We start from the raw sequence: 10000 nt of genomic DNA, 5'->3' as shown, positions 1-10000 counted from the left end.
CTGCCTCTGTCTCTGTCTCTGCCTGTCTCTGTCTCTGCCTCTGTCTCTGTCCCTGCCTGTCTCTGTCTCTGCCTCTGCCTCTGTCTGTCTCTGCCTGTCTCTGTCTCTGTCTCTGCCTCTGCGTCTGTCTCTGCCTCTGTCTCTGTCTCCGCCTCTGTCTCCACCTCTGTCTCTGCTTCTGTCTCTGCCTGTCTCTGTCTCTGCCTCTGCCTCTGTCTGTCTCTGCCTCTGCGTCTGTCTCTGTCTCTGTCTCTGCCTCTGTCTCTGCCTCTGCTTCTGTCTCTGCCTGTCTCTGTCTCTGCCTCTGTCTCTGTCTCCGCCTCTGTCTCTACCTCTGTCTCTGCCTCTGCCTCTGCCTCTGTCTCTGTCTCTGTCTCTGCCTGTCTCTGTCTCTGCCTCTGTCTCTGTCTCTGTCCCTGCCTGTCTCTGTCTCTGCCTCTGCCTCTGTCTGTCTCTGCCTGTCTCTGTCTCTGCCTCTGTCTCTGTCTCTGTCCCTGCCTGTCTCTGTCTCTGCCTCTGCCTCTGTCTGTCTCTGCCTGTCTCTGTCTCTGTCTCTGTCTCTGCCTCTGCGTCTGTCTCTGCCTCTGTCTCTGTCTCCGCCTCTGTCTCTACCTCTGTCTCTGCTTCTGTCTCTGCCTGTCTCTGTCTCTGCCTCTGCCTCTGCCTCTGCCTCTGTCTCTGTCTCTGTCTCTGCCTGTCTCTGTCTCTGCCTCTGTCTCTGTCTCTGTCCCTGCCTGTCTCTGTCTCTGCCTCTGCCTCTGTCTGTCTCTGCCTGTCTCTGTCTCTGCCTCTGCCTCTGCGTCTGTCTCTGCCTCTGTCTCTGTCTCCGCCTCTGTCTCCACCTCTGTCTCTGCTTCTGTCTCTGCCTGTCTCTGTCTCTGCCTCTGCCTCTGTCTGTCTCTGCCTCTGCGTCTGTCTCTGTCTCTGTCTCTGCCTCTGTCTCTGTCTCCGCCTCTGTCTCTACCTCTGTCTCTGCCTCTGCTTCTGTCTCTGCCTGTCTCTGTCTCTGCCTCTGTCTCTGTCTCCGCCTCTGTCTCTACCTCTGTCTCTGCCTCTGCTTCTGTCTCTGCCTGTCTCTGTCTCTGCCTCTGTCTCTGTCTCTCTCTGCCTCTGCCTCTGCGTCCGAGCGTAGCGGGCCCGCTTCGGGATACCGCGCGGGCGCGTGGCCGGCGGGCGCGCGAGTCGTGCGGTCGACCCTACGTAGTTCGGGCGCGCGCCCCCGTGTCTCGCGTGCGACGCGTCCTCCGGGGTCGCGTGCGTGCGTGCGTGCGTGCGTGCGGGCGGGCGGGCGGACGCGGGTGCGTCGCGGTCACCGTCCGTGCGCGTGCGCCGTCTCGAGCGCGTCCCACTTTGGGGGGACGGCGGGCGCGCGGGGGCGCCGCGGGCGTGTGGCCGTGCCGCGCCTTCCGCGTGGGCGTCCCCCCGCGCCGCGCGGGAGGCGCCCGTTCGTTCGCGTCTCCCGCCCGCGGTTCCGGTGCGCCGTCTCTCCGTCCTCGCGCGTCGCCGGGCGTGCGTCCGAGCCCGCGTGCCGCCTGCCCGTGGGTGCCGCGTGTACGGGGCCGCGTCCGCGCCCGCGTCCCCGAGCGTCAAGTGCAGGCCGCGCGCGCCTAGTGGAGCGTGCCCGCCCGCTCCGTGTATCGTGTGCGCGGGGGCGACGCGCGTTCCCGCGTGTTCCGCCTGCCTGCGTCTACCTCCGCGTCTCCCGAGCGTCCCGTGCGTGCGTCTGCTGTGCGCGTGCGTCTCCGCGTTTCCGCGTGCCCCGGGCGTGCGTCCGTGTCGCCGGAGGGCGCCGCCGCCGCCGCCGCCGCTGCGTGCGCGTACGTGTCCGCGCGGGTGCGCGCGTGGCCTCTCCGGTGCGCGCGCGCGCGCGCGGCCCCGTCCGTCCGAGTGCGGCGCGCCCTCTTCGGGATGCCGCGCGGGCGCGCGGCCGGGCGTACGTACCTCGTGCCCGTGCCCCCGTCTCGCGCGCGACGCGTCTATCGCGTCGCGCGTGTGTGGCGGGGGCGCCGTGTCCTCCGAAGCGCTGCGGCGCGGCCGTCCGCCCCGTCGCGCCCCTCCCTCCGTCCGCGCGGGTGGGCGTCCCGCTTCGGGGGGGGGCGGCGGGGGTTGGCCGCGGGCGGGCTTCTGTTGGGGGGATCCACGGGCGTGTGCCCCTGAGGCGTACCTTCCCGTGTTTCGGCCGCGCCGTCCGTGCGAGTCGCCGTGCGTCCGGGCCCCCGTGCGCGTGCGCGAGCGGACCGTGTCCGTGGGTGCCGCGCGTCCGCGTTCCCGCGTGTTCTGCCTGCCCGCGCCTACCTCTGTGTCTCCCGGGCGTCCCGGGGTTGTGTCTGCTGCGCGCGCGCGCGCGCCCCCTCGCGTCCATCTCCGTGTTTCCGTGTGCTCCGTGGGCCCGTCCGTGTCTCCGGAGGGCACCCTGCGGTGCGGGCGCACGCGCGCGCGGGCGCGTTCCCGTCCTTCCGTCCGTCCGTCCGTCCGTCCGTCCGTCCTCCTCCTCCTCCTCCTCCTCCTCCTCCTCCGCCCCCCACCGCCCACACCCCCGCCGCCCCCCGCCGCCCCCACCGCCTCCGCCGCCTCCAAACCTCTTCCCCGCCTGGCGGGTGGCAGCCGGCGGCCACGTCGGACTGGATCCGGATATCGCCAGCGTGGGGCCCACGGCAAGGGCGCAGGCGGGGTGGGGTTGGGGGTGCGTGGTGGGCGGTGGGGGGGGTGGCGCCAGCGGTCCTCGGCGGCGGCGGGCCTAGCGCCGCCGGCACGTGCCCCTCCGGTTTCAGTCGGGACCGCCTCCGTGACGTCGAGGAGAGCTTCTCCACCCGTCCGTCCGAGGGCGCGGGGGTTCGGCGGACCGAGGGTGCCGTCGTCCCTCGACGACCGCCTTCGGGTCGCGCGCACACACACGCTCGGAGGCGCCCCGTCTCAACTGAAAGGAGTCGGCGGAGTAGAAACCGCGGCCCTCGAGACAGCTCCCTAACGCCGGGTGCGTGCGGCGGGGTGCTTTCTACACCCTACAGAAGGAAAACGCCTGTGGCCGGAGTTCTCGACGCCCGCCTTTCGACGCACCCTCTCGTCGCCTCGCTCCGTTTCCTAAGGCTCTCGTGACTCCTCCCGTTCTATTTCAGGGAGGCGCAGCTGAAGGGCTATCCGCTCCGCCCGTCCGTGAAGTTGGGCTTTCCCCCCGAAGGTGGCCGGAAGGGGGTGGGGGGGCGCGTGAGCCAAAGGATCTTGAAAACGCGGCGGCGGCGGTACCGCTTTCGGCTCTCGCCGATCCCACGCAGAGGCGGGGGCGCGGGCAGGTCCGCGCGCAGGTGCCCGTGCGAAGGTGCAGGCGCGTGCAGGCGCGGGCGCGCGCGCGCGCGCCCTCGGGCAGGTACGTAGAGGCGGGCGCCCGCGCGTGCACACCCCTAGGCGTACGCACGGGCACGGACGCGCCCGAGGGCGCGCGCGTACCGGCGCGGGCGCGCCCGTGTGGGCGCGCCCACGCCTACGCGCGTGTACCCGCGCGGGTACGCACGGGCAGGCACGTGCGTACCGCACGCCCGCGCACGGGCGCGTGCACGCGCCTGCGTGTCCGTATCTGCAGCCACGGGCGTGAGCGCGTGGGCGCCTACCGTCCTTCTTCTACCTAACGCCGTCACCGGGCTGGCTCGGCGTCCAGGTATGCCTGTCTCCCCCTCCCCTCCAATCCCCTCCCCCTCCCCGTCCCCCTCCCCGCCCCCCTCCCCTCCCCTCCCCTCCCCCTCCCCCTCCCGTCCCTCCCCCCTCCCCCGTCCCCCTCCCCCTCCCCTCCCCTCGTCTCCGCTCCCCTCCCCCCTCCCCCTCCCCGTCCCTCCCCCCACCGCCTCCCCTCCCGCACCCCTCCCCCTCCCCTCCCCCTCGCCTCCCCTGCCCCCATCCCCCTCCCCTCCCCCACCCCTCCCGCCCACCCCCTCCCCCTCCCCCTCCCTCTGCCTGTCTCCTTCCTTTTCTGAAACCGGGTTTTCCTCTTCGAGAGCCGTTCCGCCCCTCGGGCGAAACCAACTCGCCGCGTACCGGAGACCGAGTGCAAAGACGGAGCCCCGGCGGCGCGGCGGCGGCGGCGGCTCGGAGCTCGGCTGCCGACCGAGATCGTCGGCGGTTCGGATCCGCCGGCTCCTCCTTGGGAAGCCCGTGGGGCGGCTCGACTCTCTCCCCTAGGGCCGCTCCGAGTCCCGAGCCGCTCGACGGCACGCGACGGCAGCGGCGCCGCAGTCAGTTCTCTATCTAAACGGAAACGACGACGATGACGAACGTCAGTCTTCACCGCCACGCCCTACTCCCCACCCGAGCACCGTTCCAACTCGGGTGTTTCTCTCCCTGTGGCGGGGGTCCCCCCCGACTGAGAAAAAATAAACCGCCCCCCGAGGACGGCCCGCGTTCGGAGCCTCTTGGTAGTAGCGCGCCTTCACGGGACGACGGCACGCGCGCCCGTCACCCGCTTCCCGGAAAGCTCCCCCCGCAGAGAGTCGCGAACTCGGGCGAAGACGGAGGAGTCCGCGTACCCGTCGCCCAAGGTTCAGCCATCGTCCGATTGGAAACCGGTGCCTTCCCGGTCCCGCCTCCCCGTCGATCGACGCCTCCCGGGGGTGGGATGGCTTCCAGCCGAACCAGCCTACCGTACCCTTCCCCTCCTACGTACCTCGGGAGGTCGGCTCGGACAGGGAGGGGCCCGTCAGATGTCCAGTCCGCCGTGAGCTTTCCACGACGACGGTCGGCCGGTCGGCCGGTCGGTCGGTCGGTCGTCCCGGAACACCCCGGTCGGGTCCGCGCGCGCGCGGCACGGGCTTCACACACCTCGCTCCTCTGGCTTCCCGGGAGACGCTCGCGGCACGGCGACGCGTGCAACGCGGGAACGGCGACGCTGCCCTCGGCCTTACCGTCCCCCCCCTCCAGCCGAATACGGCCCCGGCCCTCACCGCGGGCCGAGTTGGGGGGCTGGGGGTCGGGCCGGGGGGGGGGATCGGCGGCGGCGGCCCTCGTCGGCAGGCGGCGCTAGCGCCGCCGGCGTGCGGCCTTACGGTTCCCGTTGCGATTCCCCTCGTGGGCGCGGAGAAAAGCCTCTCCATCCGGCCAAGGGGGCGCCCGTTCGGCGGACCGAGGGCGACGACGGGGGGCTGCCCGTCCGCCTGAGCGCGCGCCCGCTCCCGCAGGCACAGGCGCGCGCGGGCGCAGGCACAGGCGCACACGCTCAGACACGCGCTCACGCGCAGACGCGCACTCAAACCCATACAGACACGCACAGACGCACACACAGACGCACGCACAGACCCGCGCTCACGTGCGCAGGCGCCCCCACAGACGCAGGCGGACACGCACACGGGCACGCCCGCAGACGCGCACGCGCACGCACGCAGTCACGCGCGCACACGCAGGCACACACGCCCGGACACGCGCGCACACGCCCCCGCAAAGACGCGCCCCCGCACAGACGCGCGCGCGCGCGAACGGACGCACGCTCGCGCGCAGGCACGCGCGCACACGCACCAGGCCACCCGGAACGTTTGCCAACTCCCCGCCCACCTCAGCACCCCACCCCCGGGCCCGAGGCGCGTGGTCCCCCACCGCCCCCACCCTCCGACCCCCCCACCGCCCCGCTCTCGGCCTCCCACCCCCCAACCCCCCTCCGGCACTCCACCCCCCACCCCCACGACTCACGCACACACGCCCGCCCGCCCGCCCGCCCGCCCGCATTCGGGAGCCGCCGGAGATCTCTCGATGCTCGAGACGCCGACTCACCCCTCTCCCTCCCCCCCCCCCGCCCCGGAGACGCCACCTTCCCGAGTCCGCCCGCGAGCCCGGAGAGCACTCGCTCGGGCCGAGCCGCCCGAGGGCCTCTGGGCGGGCGTTCGCGGCTGGCCCGCCGCGCCTCCGCTGGACCTCACTAAGTCCGGCCTCGCTCCCGAGAGCCTCGAGGGCCTCCCTCGGTGAGATGTCTCCCCAGTCGGACCGGGGGGCCCAGAGCCGGTCCGTACCGGCTCTGGGAAGGCGTTCCCGGCCTCCCCCCCGCCCCCCGTTTGCCCGCCCGCGTCGCGGGAGGATGGAAAGCGATGAGGAAGAACGCTCTCGGTGGCGGCCGTGGTTTTCTTTTGCGACGCGGATGCCGGCAAACGCACGGCTCCCTCCCTCCCTCCCTCCCTCCCTCCCGACGCAATTTGCCCGTTCAACCCGCCTCACGCGTACCGTTGGCTCGGCGACAGGGACGACGGCGGAAAACGTCTCCCGGTCTGCCTGCTGCGCCACGCGGGCACTCAAAGAACGAGGAGGAAAACTTCGGGGACTGGCGGTCTCATCCCGTCCCGTTTGTCGCGTCCGTCCAAAGGATACGGATCGGAGAACACCTGCCCGTCCGACGCTTGGGACGTGCTCTCTTCTCCCTCCCGCCCCCGGTGGACGCTCATCCCCTCGGGCGCCCCCCCCCCGTTCGGCCCTTTCGGGGGCGAGCGCGCGCGCGCGCCCCATGACGCTCCCGAGAGGTTTCCCCGGCGGCCCGGGGGAGTCTGTCCCCTCTGCCACCCTCGAGCCCCGGCCGGGGCCCAGGTGGACCCGGTTCCACCCCCCCGCCGCCCTTCGCTCCGGTCGTCGGCTGTCACCCGGCGGCCGCTTCGATACCGTCCCCCTCCGGAGCTCTGCGGCGCCGACGGGATGGGAAGCGGTCCCGGCGGGCGCGCGCTGGCCACGGCGGCCCGGGGCCTTCGCTCCGTCTCCTCGAGCCCGGCCTGGCTCCCGGCGTCCTCCCGGGGTCCTCCCGGGGTCCTCCCTCCCTCCCTCCCTCCCTCCCTCCCTCCCTCCCTCCCTCCCTCCCTCCCAGGGCCCCCCCCGAGTGGGACACGCCGGCTGGCCGGCATGGTGCTCCAGGGCTCCAGCGGGGTAGACGGGATCTTCCTGGCTGAGGGGCGAAATGGCCCGGCTGGGCCGGACCCCCTTGGATCGGAACTTTGGGAGATGGGGCCAAGGTGGTGGAATAGGCTGACGCTTCCGCCTAGCTCTCTTGACGACAAAGACCCGGAAACACAAGCGAACGAGTATGTCTGCGACGAGCGGGGAGTCCTGACCGTCGAAGGCGGGCTTAGACGACGCACTGAGGGGCAGCGGCAGGAAGAGACCTTTCAGGGGCAGAGAGGGTTTACCGGCCCTGCCCCGCGGGGAGCCCTCAGGCACCATTCCCAGAGCGGCTGCTGCAGTGGGCTGGTACCGTCGTTCCACTGCTGTTCCGTCAGGGAGAAGCAGCCAGCCACACAGCCTGCTCACACCTCCGGAACCTGAGGAGGGCCCGGCCGGGCGGATCCCCTTGGCCCAACCGACCCCGCGCCGTGGCCGGCCCCACCGTCTTCCGGCCGCCCCGCGCCGAGAAACGTGTTCGGCGGCGGCGCTGGGAGGCGGGGGAGGGGGGCGGGGGGGGAGCCGGGACGGGGCCGGGCGTCCGGCCGCCCGGCGACGCGCCCTCGCCGGCCGCCGATCCGGATCCGTCCCGCTGCACTCCGCGCCGGTTGTCGGCCGCCACCTGGCGGCCGCTTTGATATCGTCTTCCCCCGGAGCTCCGGCGCCGGCGACACGCGCGGGAGGCGATGTGGCCGCGCTGGCCGAGGCGACGTTCCCGGACGCCGGCGGCGGCGTCGGCAGGATCGTCCTGGCCGAGGCGGGAAAGGGCCCGGCCGGGTGGATCCCCTTGGCCCAACCGACCCCGCGCCGTGGCCGGCCCCAACGCCTTCCGGCCGCCCCGCGCCGAGAAACGTGTTCGGCGGCGGCGCTGGGAGGCGGGGGAGGGGGGCGGGGGGAGAGCCGGGACGGGACCGGGCGTCCGGCCGCCCGGCGACGCGCCCTCGCCGGCCGCCGATCCGGATCCGTCCCGCTGTCGCCCGCGCCGGTTGTCGGCCGCCACCTGGCGGCCGCTTTGACATCGTTTTCCTCCGGAGCTCCGGCGCCGGCGACATGGGAGGCGCTGTGGCCGCGCTGGCCGAGGCGACGTCTCGGGACGCCGGCGGCGTCGGCGGGATCGTCCCGGCCACGGTGGGGCGCCGGCGCCAGAGCCACGTTCCGGAATTGGGCCCGCAGCTTCATGTGGCCGAGGCGGTGGCCGTCGCCGCCGCCGCCGCCGCCGCCGCCGCCGCCGCGCTCCCGGGTGCCGTGTTTTAGACGGCGCTGGACCGAACCGGGCCGCACCGAGACGGCGCAGGCAGAAGAACGGGACAAGGCACGCCCCGGCCGTTCGCGCGCCTTCCTTCGCGCGGCCCGGTCGTCACCGGGGCCTCCGGCGTAGGTCCGGGGTGGCCCGCGGAGGGCGCCCCGGGCCCGGGCGCGGTCCCGCGTGGGGTCCGGACCGTCGGAGAATTTTTTCAAAGTCCCGCTCCGGGGGTCCCCGGGCCGAGGTTGCCGCCCCCGGCCCGCCCCGGCCCGGCCACGGACCCGCGCGGGGCCCGGACCTTCGGAGGGGCCCCGCCGCCCGAGAATTTTTTCCAAGTCCCCCCTCCGAGGGTTCCCCGACCGGCCCGCGTTGGCCGCAGCGCAGGCGGCTGGCTCTGGGCGCCCGCGCGGCCCCGGCCAGCTCCGTCACCCCGTCCCGCGGGTCGACCAGAGGATCCCGGGAGCTCCGGGGGGGGGGGCGGGGCGCTGGGGGCCATGGGGTCGCGCTACGGACCGATGGCCGGGCCGCAGTTCCGGGGGCTCGCCGTGGGGAGCGGGCCCCTCCCGCCGCGGGGCGTGGCTTTTCTCTCGCCCAAAACGGGCGATTTGGGCCACCAGATTGGTGCTGACACGCTCTCCTCGCTGGGTGACTCCCGCTGAGCAGATGGGAAACCTGGACGGGTCCGTAGACGCCGGTCCACCGACGGCCCACGCCCTCCCCCGCTCCTCCCCGCTTGAGCCGCCCGCCTGGGGCCCGTGCGCCGGCTCTCGCGCGTCCAGATGTCCAGCCGCGGTGCCTCCCCCCGGTCTCCAGTGCCCGAGGGCGGCGTGGCACGGGCGCCGCGGGCCCTCTGACCCGCGTGCCCCTTGTCGCAGGCACCCGCGGTGGCCGCGGTGCTCGCCAGAGTGTGCCCCGCTCCCCCCCTCCCCCAGGCCCACGTGCCTCGCGTGTCAGGCGTTCTCCGTGTGCAGGGGTCCTCGCGGCCACCTTTCCGCAGCCGGGGCGGGCGAGGCAGAAAGCGGGTCCTCTCCGGGGCTGTCTTCGCCCGCCTCCTGGCAGCCCTGGCGGGGGGGTCTTCTCCTCCTCGCTTGTGCCTGGGCTGACCCGATCGATGTGGTGTTGTCGTGCTCTCCCGGGCCGGGTCCGAGCCGCGCCAAGACGAGGGACGGACATTCGTGGCGAATGGGACCGCTCTTCTCGCTCAGCGCGCGGGCCCCTCGCTCCTCCTCCCCGCCCGCCGGTGGTGCGCAGAGGGGCAGGGGCACGGAATCCGGCCCGACCTCGCTCATCTGCCCTCGTTCGCGGCCTCGCGGCCAGCGTCGGCGGTGGCGGGGTCCTGAGACCGAGCAGGACAGCCTCTGCTCGTGGCCCTGGTGTTCTGCCTCGCGTCGGGCCCTCCCCCGCCCCCCGCGGCGGGGGGGCTCTCTGGTCAGGCGCACCCGCGCGCCCCACCCAGGTGGTGCCGGTGCGCCTCGAGTGGCCCTTTGGCGGTGCCCCTGGAACGCTCCAGGCCGTCCCTCAGGTGCCTGAGGCCGGGTGGCGGTGCCGTTTCCCCGTTCCCAGCCCACCCTTCCGGTCACCGCTCACGCGTGTGGGCGTGCGCCCCTCGAGCCGAGAGAAATAAAAAACAGGAGTGCGGCCGAGAGGGAGAGAAAGGATGTGGAGGAAAAAAAAAAAAAAAGAAGGGGGGTCGAGCGGGGTAAGACCTTTAGAGCACGCACGCCTCGCGGGAGGGTGCCGTGCCTGATCCCGAGAAGGCGGGGGTGAGAGAGGGGTGCGCGCGTGCGTGCCCGCCCCGGTGCTTGCCGAGACCCGCGTGAGGCAAGCGAGAGCGGAAGGAGGAGGGCCCGCGTGTTGCTTCCGCCG

Source organism: Loxodonta africana, unplaced genomic scaffold (assembly GCF_030014295.1).
Source record: "Loxodonta africana isolate mLoxAfr1 unplaced genomic scaffold, mLoxAfr1.hap2 scaffold_43, whole genome shotgun sequence".
NCBI classification, from domain to species: Eukaryota; Metazoa; Chordata; class Mammalia; order Proboscidea; family Elephantidae; genus Loxodonta; species Loxodonta africana.
The sequence above is the reverse complement of the archived record's forward strand: the minus strand, read 5'-3'. Positions refer to the sequence as shown.